At 39.7% G+C, this 14075-nt stretch overlaps 1 protein-coding gene across 4 annotated transcripts in view; it reads left to right on the top strand.

Moving 5' to 3' along the window:
• Positions 1–14075, top strand: part of LOC116572315 (neural Wiskott-Aldrich syndrome protein-like) — a 48696-nt gene that overhangs the window by 17890 nt on the left and 16731 nt on the right. For all 4 annotated transcript variants that reach the window (XR_004278221.1, XR_004278220.1, XM_032311206.1 and 1 more), the window contains exon 3: positions 13590–13695. The gene's annotated coding sequence lies outside the window, so the exon portion shown is untranslated. The remainder of the gene's footprint in view (positions 1–13589; positions 13696–14075) is intronic.

Raw genomic sequence — 14075 nt, 5'->3', positions numbered from 1 at the left:
ATACATCCAAAATATTGTTATTTCAGCATATACTAATATTAGCATTGATGAGATTTCTTACGTTCTTTTTTCATACCAAATCTTCAAAATCCAGTATGTAAGCAGCATTATCTCATTTCAGCTCTCTGTAGCCACTAGTAATACCACATAATCAACAGCACAGCTGTAGAGCGTCAGTTGCACAAAAGTTTGCCCTACCTTGTGCCAAAGGAGTCAAATTTTATTACTCCATTTCAGTCACTTATGGGCTATAAGATGCCCTGAGAGAACTGGAAAGAGTAGCCTGGCCGGTGCAGCGGCTCCTATTTGGCTGGGAGTAATTCTTAGGAGAAGGTGTCATCTGTGAGTTTTGCTGTCAGGGGAATGAGCGTTCCTGCCCTGAAGAGGATCTAGGCATCCACCAAAGTGTGCACCATAGTCCCTAGCAACGCTCACAGCATTTGCTTCTCACGCTGAGTTCTTGCAATACAGGCTCTGATTCTCCGGGATTCTAGTGGTTTCCATTTTCTGGGATAACTTGAAGAGAAGAGTAAGGGATGAATGACAGCCCCTGCTGCAGTTTGTATCTTTTTTTAGCTGAGATTGAGCAGAAAACAAAATTGGGGTGGAATTAATTTCTTTGAACTTTTACCTTACAAGTACAAGAGATTTTTATTTTAGATTTTTATTTTGGATTTGAAGTCTTTGATCTTGAAAACTTTTATTATTTTTATTTTTTTTTAAAGATTTTATTTATTTATTTGACAGAGAGATCACAAGTAGGCAGAGAGGCAGGCAGAGAGAGAGGAAGTGAAGCAGGGTCCCTGCTGAGCAGAGAGCCCAAGGCAGGGCTCAATCCTGTAGGACCCTGGGATCATGACCTGAGCCGAAAGGAGAGGTTTTAACCCACTGAGCCATCCAGGTGCCCCGACCTTGAAAATTTTTAGTTAGAAGTTGCATTTGATTTCTTCTGGAAATTTTATCAAAGGGAAACTATATTCAACATGTGGAACATTTCTATATTGTTGGGGTTTTATTACTACAGTATCTTTATGCAGCTTATTTTTGGAATATCTTATTGATGCCATTTAATCTCCTTGAAGGTTTTATGATATGCTCTATTGATTTACTTAACCAGATACTATTTGTGTAGGAAATATAACAGAGTTAATTTTCAGTCTTGGTGGCTCACTCATCTCGGCGTTAACATCTTCTGCCTAATCTGCCTGGATTCTTATGAGACATAATCAACACTAACATCTGTTGGACTGTGAGGGTTTTGTAACATGTCTGAAAATATTTTGATATTCCCTCCTGAGAGTTGGGGGTTTATGTTCACTCCTCTTAAATCTGGACCTTTTTAGTTACTTGCGTGTAAAGAGTAGAATGCAACAGAAATGAAGTGCCTGAATTCTGGGTCTAGATCAGAAAAAGCCATATAGCTTCCATCTGGTTCTCTCAGGACACTTGTTTTGGAGCCTTGAGCAACTGTGTAAGAAGTCCATCCAAATTGAGGTCTCCAAGATGTGAAGCAGCCCAGACCATACGGGTTGACAGTGTGTAAGGCTCCAGCCAGTGGCGCCAGAAGAGGTCCTGTCTATTAGCTTCAGCTGCCAAGTATCAGTTGTCAGACGTGTATGCAAAGATGCCTCCAGATGATTCTCCACCTACCCTGTTACCCCCAGCTGTCAAATTTCTCTAGTCAAAGCCCCAGAGAAACTGGTACAGGAACAGGACACTCACACTGCATCATTCTGTAAGCACAGAAAAATTATTGGTGTATATCGCTGATTTTTGAGAGATTAGCTGTGCAAAAACTATAACCAGCATGTCACATCAGATGACTGGCAATGGAGCAGTGGTTGGAATTGGGGGATACAATCTAAATAAAACTGAAGCAAGACATCCTGATTGACATTTGGTTTATTTTCCTTGAGAAGAAGAGTCAAAACCCAGTTGCCCATGGGGTTGGGCCAGTGGGCAAAGGGAATGAAAAGCAGAGCAAAGTTGGGGCAGACCTGTCCTTCTCCACTTCTGGAGCCAGGAGAAGAGATGTCGTCAACACTCTCAGTTGTTCCACCTTTTCATTTACTCTCTTAGGGGTGGGAAGGAATGATGTTCTTGTTGGAAGTTTGAGAAGCAATGGGCTGTGTTTGGTTCAGCTCAGATCCTCAGCTCTCCTCTTTGGGAGCCAGCCTGACCACAGGCAGCGCACATTCTCTGCTCCATTGACTGTGTCATACTTTGGTTTGCCAGCTCTTGTAAGGAAAGCATGTGGTGCTCTAGCTTCTTCTGTGGCTGGAATAAGTCTGCAGGTCACATAGCTTATTTTACCCCCTACTGTGTGCTATCTCCTACCACTTACGTTTTTGAATAATAAAGATGATGTTTTGTCCCCCGAAGGCCTTATTCCTAACTTAATTTTTATTCATTACACAGGTAAGGGTGAGGGGTGCCACTTACTAGGCTTTCTTCAAATGCTAAGATAATTCCTCTGTGTTTATATCATATAATCAGTCCTATCATTTAAACTGTCATGTGAACTAACACAGGACAGAGTAGACCTTTAATGTTTTCACTACCTTATAGCAAATTAAAAAAACATAATGTATGACATCTTGTCCTAATCCTTAGAAATGGAGTCCAGATGTATGCTTGCAAACCAGGCTGTCTCAGTATATTACTGCCATACTAAGTATTTTTCAAAAGAACTGAACTTCGCATAATTTCTGGACCCTTAGAATTACCCTTATTTTAACTATTTCTGATTATAATTCACCATCTGAAGAAGTGATAAGACATTTAGAAGTGACTAAAAAGATACTTTAAGTGTTTTCATCTGGGAATCCCATTCTATCAAAGAGAAATTTCAAAGGGCTGTCGGAAGATTTATTAACTTTTTTCTCAGAAAAGAATCTTACCCGTTGTGATATGCTTCTTTTCTAATCCAAACCATACTGGGATTGCACAAAGGAATGACGGAGTCCCTGGTCGTAGAAGTACTGAGGACCAGTGATGGCATGGCTTCAGAAGGAGCAATAGCTCAATATCTTCTTTGATCTTAAGAAAAATACAATCTTGAAACTTTTAGTTCTGTAGGCGGAAATTTACTTCTGAAATTCTTTTTCTGTGTTTTTGGTTTTACATTCTTGTCCCACTAATATCAACCCTTAAACTAGCTGCTCATTTTTTTTTCTCTTTACCCCCATGAATCAATACCATTACAAGGTTTTCAATTTTTTAAAATAATCAGTTACTATTGTATTTGGTTCTCCCTTAAAGTTAAACGTTAAATAACTTACATTGGCTTTACTGAGGAATAATTGATGTATTAAAAAAAACTGAACGTATTTAATGTGCACAATTTGATGAGGTTGCACATATCCAAAGGCCCATGATACCCTCACCATGGTTAGAGTAACGGACATATCCTTACCTCCCAGTGTCCTTGCCTCTTGCTCTGTACCACGCCCCCCAACGCCCGCCTTTGTTTGTTTCCTCATCTGTTGGTAGGACACTTAAGATGAGATCTGACCTCTTAACACATTTTGGAGTGCACAATACTATATTGCCAACTCTGGTCATTATGTTGTAAACAGATCTTTAGAGCTCATTCGTCTTGCATAACTACAACTACATCCGTTGAACAGCAGCTCCCCAGTTCTCCCAGCTCCCACCCCCTTCTATTCTTTGCTTCTCGGAGTTTGACTATTTTTGATACCTCATTTAAGTAGGATCCTGCAGTACTTGTCCTCCTGTGACACGCTTTTGTCACTTAGCATAATGTCCTTGTTGTTTTGAACATTTTATTTAAGTTTTATTTACTACATTTTAAAAATTATTCTTGGACTGTGTTGTCTTTCATAAGCTATACTAGGTCCCCCCCCCACCCCCACAGTCCATTTTGCGGTGTCAAATTATTGTTATCCGTCAAGTGCCAGCAGTCTTCAAATTGGGCAATTTGAAGAGTTTAAAGGGAATGTTGCAAAGGTTTTGGCAAGGTATTGTAAGGGCCTACTTAGCCAGAGGGAGCCATTTTGTTGTTTATGCAGTAAACTTAGATTGACCCTGCTCCTCCCAGAGGAACTTACTTAAAAGTAAATCCGGGAAACCAGTCCGAGGTAGCAAAGCCCAGATACAAGGGCAGGTCAGGCCAGGTGGAGACATCCAGTCAGTGGGGTGCGCTAGCCCTAGCTACCAAGGAGAGTGGGCCCTGCCTTTTGGGCACCAATTCTGACCAAGGTGATAGGCTAGTTCAGATATCTACTAGGGTAAATTGAAATTCAGTTGGCCACCCATGTGTGACCTAGCATGACTGTGCAGCTTTCTCTGTGTGTTACAATCTCATTGGCCACCTGTGTGTGGCCAGGCTCAACCACATGGCCTTTGCTCTATAAAAGTTAGGCTGTGAGGCTGGGAGGGGTCGCCTCTTTGTAAGAGATGGCCCTGACCAGTTGGTTTGATTCTGGACGCTTGGTGCTAAATAAAGCTTTGCTTGACCTTCGCTTTGTATCAGTCTTGCTCCTTTGATCACGGACCCGTTATTGGGGGACCTATCAGTATAATGTCCCAAAGAAGAGATAATGTGAGATTCTGGAGTGGGCTGCAGTGGAGTGGCATTCCCAGTCATGGTTTAGATGGAGGAAAGGGAGGGCTTACACAGAAACTAAAGAAAAATAGCTTAGTGGAGAAGACTTCATGAAAGGAGCTGTGGTCATTGGTGGAAGGTCATATAGCCAACACGTGGTAACTCCGACGGTGGAAATTGGGGACAAAGTGGGGTCTGGCTTCCCAGCTTCGGCCCATGTTTGTCATTGAATGACCCCAACAGCAAGCCAGAGAGCAAGTGAGTTTGATGTAGCCCATAAATTTCAGTTTCCTGGGGCACAGAGCAGGTAGAATGGAGAAAGAGGAAGGGAGAGGGGGAGATATCTAACATGATTATCAAAGATACCAGTAGAAAAATTCATTTTTCAGCTTTCCAGATTTTCACTGTATTCAGTCTTTTACTCAGTGAACATTTACTAGTACCTAACATGAGATAGGGCCATGAATCAGGAGAAAAAGACAATATACATGTTCAGGGATTCTGTGGTTTAGTGAGGGAGTTAGAATACAAAAAACCAAAATTATTCAAGGAAATAAATCTTTTTTTAAAAAAACAAGGTTTTTTATAAAAGTAGGTATGAGGTGCTCAACAGTACTTTGGAGCAGTGGATGGAGCACCAGGAAAGGCTTTCTGGAGGATACGCCAGTGATGGACCTTGGTGGTTGAAGTGGGACTTACCCATATGAAGCATGTGGAGAATTACACTCCAGGTGGTTGAAGAACATATGTAGGTATTCTGAAACCTTAAGTAGTATGGAGTTTTTCAGGAACATTGTAGCAGAGACAATTATCTTCTTCCTTACAAATAGAATTCCTTTTTTTGTTGTTTTTGGCTACTGTGTGCTGGAAACACACACATACACATGCACACACACACATGTGTACACACACATACACACATACCTCCCAGGTTTCGTTTCCACTAAGTGCGTCCTTGATGAGGGCCACGACAGTTAACAGGAGCTAGGCAGAGAAATCAATGGTATAAGTCATGCATTAAACAGTAACAGGAAATACAGATTTAATTACAAGAGAACTCTAGGTGTTGGAACTGTCATATACATAATACAAGAAAAACGCATGTAAAGTATTTAAAATAATAAAGGATGCATTTAAAATTGTACTTACACAGTGAGGGATTTGTACAGATAAGTTTGAAGAAGAACATTCAAATAGAACTTTAAAAATAAAAATCAAGGGACGCCTGGGTGGCTCAGTTGGTTAAGCAGCTGCCTTCGGCTCAGGTCATGATCCCAGCGTCCTGGGATCGAGTCCCACATCGGGCTCCTTGCTCGGCAGGGAGTCTGCTTCTCCCTCTGCCTGCCATTCTGTCTGCCTGTGTTCACGCTCTCTCTCTCTCTCTGACAAATAAATTTAAAAAATCTTAAAAAAAAATAATAAAATAAAAAAATAAAAATAAAAAAAAAAAATCAAGCACCTGTTGAGATAAAAACTCAGTGAACAGATCAGGTAGCAGATTAGACTCAATTGAAAAAAGCATTAGTGAACTCAGAACCATGTACACATAGTCCTAAGAATTAAAAAACCTGAAGGAAAATCAAGGAAGTATGAAGCATGGAATAATGGGTGCTTGAACTTCTAGAAGAAGTGAAAAGAGAGAATTATTAAACCATTATAGCAGTATTTACAGAAGAATTAAAAAGAGTAATCCATTACCCAAGAAACAGAATGTAGTTTTTTTATCATGGGAAAATATGCATGTCATTATGTTCACCATTTTAACCATTTTCAAAGGTACTATTCAGTGACATTAGATACATTCACAATGTTGTATTAATGTATTAAAAGATTATAGTAAGGCTTTGAAAAGGTCCTTCTAATCTTTGTATAAGATTTTCAAGGAATAAGGTAATAGTAATAGTTGTTTACAGTCATTTAAAATTTTCAACAAAATGAGCAAAATTAATGTTAAATGAACTCAAATTTATTTTCACAAAATACATTTTTGTAAAGAAATTAATTACAATAAAAGATATGCAAGCATCTTTAACCTAGTATATATTTTTTTCACCTAAAAACCTTTTTAAAATAATTAATTATTATTATTAACATATAATGTATTATTTGCCCCAGGGATACAGGTCTGTGAATCGATCAGGCTTACACATTTACAGCACTCACCATATCATATACCCTCCCCAATGTCCATAACCCAACCACCCTTTTCCTCACCCTCACCCCCACAGCAACCCTCAGTTTATTTTGTGAGATTAAGAGTCTCTTATGGTTTGTCTCCCTCCTCATCCCACCTTGTTTCATTTTTTCCTTCCCTACTCCCCAACCCCCTGGCCCTGTCTCTCAAATTCCTCATATCAGAGAGATTATATGATAATTATCTTTCTCTGCTTAACTTATTTTGCTCGGCATAATACCCTCTAGTTCCATCCACATTGTTGCATATGGCAAAATTTCAGTTTTTTGATGGCTGCATAGTATTCCACTGTATGTGTATATATATATACACCACATCTTCTTCATCCATTCATCTGTTGATGGACATCTAGGTTCTTTCCATAATTTGGCTATTGTGGACAGTTCCACTAAAAACATTTTGATGCACGTGTCCCTTCAGATCACTGCCTTTGTATCTTTAGGGTAAATACCCAGTACTGTGAATCCTGGGTCATAGGGTAGCTCTATTTTCAACTTTTTGAGGAACTTCCATGCTGTTTTCCAGAGTGGCTGCACCAGCTAGCATTTCCACCAATAGTGGAGAAGCGTTCCCCTTTCTCCATATTCTCTCCAACATCTGTCGTTTCCTGACTTGTTAATTTTAGCCATTCTGACTGCTATGAGGTGGTATCGCACTGTGGTTTTGATTTGTATTTCCCTGATGCCGAGTGATGTTGAGCACTTTTTCATGTGTCTGTTGGCCACCTGGATTTCTTCTTTGCAGAAATAGCTGTTTGTGTCTTCTTCCTACTGCTTGATTAGATTATTGGTTCTTTGGGTGTTGAGTTTGATAAGTTCTTTATAGATTTTGGATATTAGCCCTTTATCTGATATGTCATTTGCAAATATCTTCTCCCATTCTGTCAGTGGTCTTTTGGTTTTGTTGACTGTTTCCTTTGCTGTGCAAAAGCTTTTGGTCTTGATGAAGTCCCAATAGTTCATTTTTGCATTTGCTTCCCAAACATCACCTTCAGTGATGTTTCTAGGAAGAAGTTGCTGTGGCTGAGGTTGAAAAGGTAGCTGCCTATGTTCTCCTCAAGGATTTTGATGGATTCCTTTCTCACACTGAGGTCTTTCTTCCATTTTGAGTCTATTTTAGTGTGTGGTATAAGGAAATGGTCCGGTTTCATTCTTCTATATGTGGCTGTCCAATTTTCCCAACACCAGTTGTTGAAGAGACTGTCTTTTTGCCATTGGACATTCTTTCCTGCTTTGTTAAGATTAGTTGGCCATACATTTGAGGGTCCATTTCTGGGTTCTCTATTCTGTCCCATTGATCTATGTGTCTCTTTTTGTGCCAGTACCATGCTGTCTTGATGATGATAGCTTTGTAATAAAGCTTGAGGTCTGGAATTGTAATGCCACCAACATTGGCTTTCTTTTTCAACATTCCTCTGGCTATTTTGGGTATTTTCTGGTTCCATATAAATTTTAGGATTATTTGTTCCATTTCTTTGAAAAAAATTGATAGTATTTTGTTAGGGATTGCATTAAATGTGTAGGTTGCTTTAGGTAGCATAGACACTTTCACAATATTTGATCTTCCAATTCATGAGCATGGAGCGTTTTTCCATTTCTTTGTGTCTTCCTCAATTTCTGAGTACTTTATAGTTTTCTGAGTACAGATTCTTTGCCTCTTTGGTTAGGTTTATTTTTAGGTATCTTATGGTTTTGGGTGCAATTGTAAATGGGATTGACTCCTTAATTTATCTTTTTTCTGTCTTGCTGTTGGTTTACAGAAATGCAACTGGTTTCTGTGCATTGATTTTAGATCCTGACACTTTACTGAATTCCTGTATGAGTTCTAGCAGTTTTGGAGTGGTGTCTTTTGGGTTTTCCATATAAAGTAATATGTCATCTGCAAAGAGTGGTAGTTTGGCTTCTTCTTTGCTGATTCGGATGCCCTTAATTTCCTTTTGTTGTCCAATTACTGAGGCTAGGAATCCTAGTACTGTGTTGGATAACAGTGGTGGTAGTGGACATCCCTGCCATGTTCCTGATCTTAGGGGAAAAGCTCTCAGGTTTTTCCCATTGAGAATGATATTCAGGGGTGCCTGGGTGGCTCAGTTATTAAGCGTCTGCCTTCGGCTCAGGTCATGATCCCAGGGTTCTGGGATCGAGCCCTGCATCGGGCTCCCTGCTCAGCAGGAAGCTTGCTTCTCCCTTTCCCACTCCCTCTGCTTGTGTTCCCTCTCTTGCTGTGTCTCTTTCTATCAAATAAATAAATAAAAAAAAATCTAAAAAAAAAAACCTGGATATTCACTGTCAGTTTTCATAGATGGCTTTTCATAGATGGGTATCCCTACACTTTGAAGAGTTTTGATCAAGAAAGGGTGCTGTACTTTGTCAAATGCTTCTTCAGCATCTATTGAAAGTATCCTATGGCTCTTGTTCTTCCTTTTATTAATTATTTTATCACATTGATTGATTTGTGGATGTTGAACCAACCTTGCAGCCTAGAAATAAAACCCACTTGGTTGTGGTGAATCATCCTTTTAATGTACTGTTGGATCCTATTGGCTAGTATTTTGGTGAGAAGTTTTGCATCCCTGTTCATCAAGGATATTGGTCTGTAATTCCCCTTTTTGATGGGGTCTTTGTCTAGTTTGGGGTTCTAGGTAATGGTGGCCTCATAAAATGAGTTTGGAAGTTTTCCTTCCATTTCTGTTTTTTAAACAGTTTTGGGAGAGTAGGTATTAATTCTTTTTAAAATTCTTAAATGTTTCTTAAAAAGGAATTGATAAGGTGGTTGGAAAAAGGAATAGGAAAAAAAAGAGGAAAGAATGTGATCAGGCTGGAGACTGGAACAAAGCCATGTACTAGATTTAGGATATATTTTGATCTGTTAGAAGAAATTGTATCCCAAAATTTTAAAGAAAAAAACTCCTATACGTATATGAAAAATAAGGTTAAATACAATGAAGGGATAAAATATGACTGTAACAATGAAGATTTAAAAAGAGTTTTTTAAATGGTATTGTTAAGATAAACCAGTTAAAAAACATTAAAAGAGGAAAAGTTAAAAAAATAGAAGAAAATTTTTTTTTTAATTTTTTAATTTTTTTAAATTTATTTTTTTATTTTCAGCATAACAGTATTCATTATTTTTGCACCACACCCAGTGCTCCATGCAATCCGTGCCCTCTATAATGCCCACCACCTGGTACCCCGACCTCCCACCCCCCGCCCCTTCAAACCCCTCCGATTGTTTTTCAGAGTCCATAGTCTCTCATGGTTCACCTCCCCTTCCAATTTCCCCCAACTCCCTTCTCCTCTCTAACACCCCTTGTCCTCCATGCTATAAAAAATGTTTTTTAAAATTTAACTTTGCTAGAAAGGATCATGGGAAAAAAGCCATGAATTCTATATGTTGCTTTCCCCTAGCTCTGGAGCTCTACAATTCTTGTTGATGGTGAACTTGGTCTTGGCTGGGTGTTCTTGCTGATCTTCTGTGGGAGGGGCTGGTTGCAGTGATTCTCAGATGTCTTTGCCAGAGGCAGAATTGCACCACCCTTACCAGGGGCCAGGCTCAGTAATCTTCTTGGGTTCCCTCAAGGTAGCTTTTGTTCCCTGAATGCTTTCCATACAGCTTTGGAGGACGGGAATGAAAAAGGTGGCCTCCCAGTCTCCAGCCTGGAGGAGCTGAGAGCTCAGGGCCCCACTCTTCAGTGCACCCCCAGAGAAAAGCAGTCTGTCCCTCCCATCTCCCTGGTCTCCGGCTATACTCAGCACTCACCCGGCCTGTGACCAAGCATTTCTATCTCTGGCCCAGAGCACCGTTTGGAGTCTTCAAACCCAGCAGATTCTTGCCGCTTCTCCTGGAGGAGGAAAGAAGGGATCTCTCCACTTGTGGAGTCCCTGCTTGAAGAGCAGTGTCCCGACTGTGCCTTGGATCACGGTTTAAGGTTACCCTGAGCTGAGAGGTCACTCCTGGGCTCTGTTTCTGCACCCGGCTTCCCCACTTGGATAGGTGGCAGCTCTGCCATACTTAGACACCCCTGGCCTTTCTGTGACCTTGCAGGACCTGAGACCACAGTGGCCTTGCAAAGGCTCCACCCCCGCTTAGCCTCTGGAGCGATGTCCCTCGGTGAAACAGTCTTCTAAAAGTTCAGACTTTGTGCTCCACTGCTCCATCGCTTGCTGGGAGCCTGGTCCCTCCCCTCATGGTCTATCTTCCTGTCATTTTGGATTCACTTCTCCACACATCCTACCTTCCAGAAAGTGGATGATTTTCTCTTCCTAGAATTGCTGCTCTTCTCTTCTCTCTCCTGTTGAGTTTGTATGTTTGGAATGTTTGATAGCTATCTAGCTGAACTCCTGGGATCTGATGTCATTTCAGTCTGCTACTCCTCCGCCATCTTGCTTCCTCCCCTATCCTAGTATATTGAGTTGAGAATTATATTTGAGATTTCAAGTTGTTATTATTGTACTTTTTTATAATTTTAATAATAAACCAAAATTAAAATTGGGGTACTTATATAAGCACTGATTTTGGGAGATTGACATCTTTCTGAATCTTTTTGTAATTTGCTAATTATCAATATGCAATTTAAACTATCAGGCTGATTTTATCAGTAATAGTCACAGTGATAGCATTACAAATCCATAATTTATTGGGCTTCTCCAGTGATTTATAATCTGAGAAGAAAGACTTTAAAGAATGAAGTTGTTGATTTTGTGCAATGGGCCCAATTTCTTGCTTCAAGGACTATTCTTAAGCCAGCAAAGATGGGTTTTATTATCACAGGGACAGTAGCTGTTCCCCTGGTGACCGCTTTTTTACAGAGGTTATTCAACTAGAGAATTCACTTTTGGTCTCGCCAACTCATGCTCCCTTTTCTAGAAAGGAAGAACAGCTGCAAAGATCACTTAATAAGGAAGTTTCCCTATCCCTAAACATGCATAATCATGGCATTATTCTCTGTCTCTTATCCAGAGTCAGGAAACTGAATACCTTATTGGTGTTACATTCTCTTTTGTTTTTGAATACTCTCCTTTGGACACTGTAAATTATTTGGCAGGTCACTACTAAATAAAAGTATGAATGAAAGAACTTAGCCAACAAAAGACATACAAATTCAATGAAGGGAGGCTTGGTGTTTTTATTAAATGCAAGGTAAATATGTTCAATCAACTTATTTTTCCTGCCTAAAAATGTCATATTATCTATACTTTTAGGGTCAGTGAATAGGATTATGGATATCAACATTCATTTCTGGCTTAATATAATTAATATTTATTGTATTTGTGTATAGTAAATATATGAGATGGAGTGTTATCATTCTCAAGTAGCTTTCAGCATAAAAGGGAAATGTGCATAAAAAATTCATTATAACACCATTAACATGCAATAGAGGTGATTAAAAAGGCATAATTTTAATTGGGGTGAAGAGAAGTTGGATAAAATTTAAAGATGGACTTGATAAGTATGTTTTTCATATGCACAGAAGTGGATGAAAGCTATGGTAGATTGGGGAGAGAACAATCCAAGGCAAAGGTGTACAAAGTTTGATGTGTATTAATGTCACACAGAGGATACGATACCATACACAAGACAAACTATATGTTAGAAATGAAGATGAGTCAATAAGTTCACTGAGAAAAGAATATGTGTTCCATTTGGGATATTAAGTAATTAAGTGTGCTTAGAGCATAAGTTATTGGAAGAATATGGTGGTGGCTAGCACTAGGATCAATTTTATGTGAGATGTTGAGGAGCTTGGACTTTACTTGATAAATAATGGAGAACCACTGAAGGTTTTTAAACAAGAGAACAACCTGGAGAGACTTATATTATAACTAGATTGCTATAGGGCAGTATATAAATGAATTTGTTGGGTTTGGTACCAGAGTGAGTTCAATACTCACTAAGGGGAAAAAACGAAATTGGGCTCTTATCTCAGCTTAAAAAAAAAAAAATTCCAGGTAGATTACTGGCATTCATTAAAAAAAAAAAAAAAAAAAAAAAAAGGCCAGGCTAAGAAACTTTTAGTAGGTAGATAACATATCTGCACCACAAGGTAGGATTTCTTAAAGAAGGCATTAAAATCTCTAATCACGGGGCACCTGCGTGCTTAGTCAGCTAAGGGTCTGACTTTGGATTTTGTCTCAGGTCATGATCTCAGGATCACGGGATCACCCTGCATCTGGCTCTGTGCTGAGCTGCCCAGGGGGTCGGCTTGAGATGCCTTCCTTCTTCCCTCTTCCCGCTCAAGCTTTCTCTTGCTCCTTCTCTCGCGCTCTCTCTCTCTCAGATAAATAAATCTTAAAAAAATTTTTAAAAATAGAAAAATAAAACCTCCAATCAAAAAGAGAATACTGATAAATATATTCATATTAAAAACCTACCAGATTTTCAATAATTAAAAATTTGATGGCACCCTGTGTAAGTCAGCTCAGTAGTGACGTAGGCAAGCACTTGGTTTTCACAGTTCTTAGAGGCTGGAAAGTGCATAAATAAAGGTGCAGGCTGATTCAGTTTCCCAGTGAGGACCCTCATTGTGGCTTGCAGATGGCCGCTTTCTTGCCATGTCCTTACAGGTTAGAGAGAGTGAGGAAGCAAGTTCCTGGTGTCTTTCTTATACGGGTACTAATCCTATCATAAGGGTCCCACCTTCATGATATCATCTAAATCCAATTACCTCCACTTCCAAATGTTATTACACTGGGGGTTAGGGCTTCCACATATGATTTTTTGAGGGATGAATTTAGTCCATAGAACCTCCTATCCGCCCCCACCACTGTGGCCCTATGCTTGCTCCTAGAATTATCCCCAGACAACCTAACTGTCCCCAAACTTTTGTCTCAGACTCTTTTCACTAGAAACCCAAACTAAGGAGTTATCATTGGAATGCCGACACCAAGGATGGCATTGAGGAACTCCCTGTCAATAGGCAAGAAGACTGTGGCTAATGGTAAGTGAAGCCTGTGAGTTAAGAGAGGCAAGTTCTGTTCAGGAACTGACAGGAGCTGTTGTGTCTGCAGTGTGTGGAACACGGCTAAGATCAAGAGTTGAGCCTGAAGAAGTAGACTGGGGAGAGATTATGCTGGTCCCCACAGAATACGTTGAACAGTTTGGTCTTTCTCCTAAAGCAAATGGGAAAGCACTGATGTATTTTAAGCCGTGGAGCAATGAGGTTATATTTGCACTGAACCTATTAGCATGAGGAACAGACTAGAAAGGGGTAGATGATGATAAAAGCAAGTGTCAGAATATGGGTTTTGAGGCTATTGCATTAGTCCAGGTAAGGACAGATGAGAGTTTGGACTAGGAAGTTGAAAGCAAAGACCATGG

This window comes from Mustela erminea, chromosome 13 (genome assembly GCF_009829155.1).
Source record: "Mustela erminea isolate mMusErm1 chromosome 13, mMusErm1.Pri, whole genome shotgun sequence".
NCBI classification, from domain to species: Eukaryota; Metazoa; Chordata; class Mammalia; order Carnivora; family Mustelidae; genus Mustela; species Mustela erminea.
Note: the sequence above shows the minus strand (reverse complement) of the source record. Positions and strands in the feature narration are given on the sequence as shown.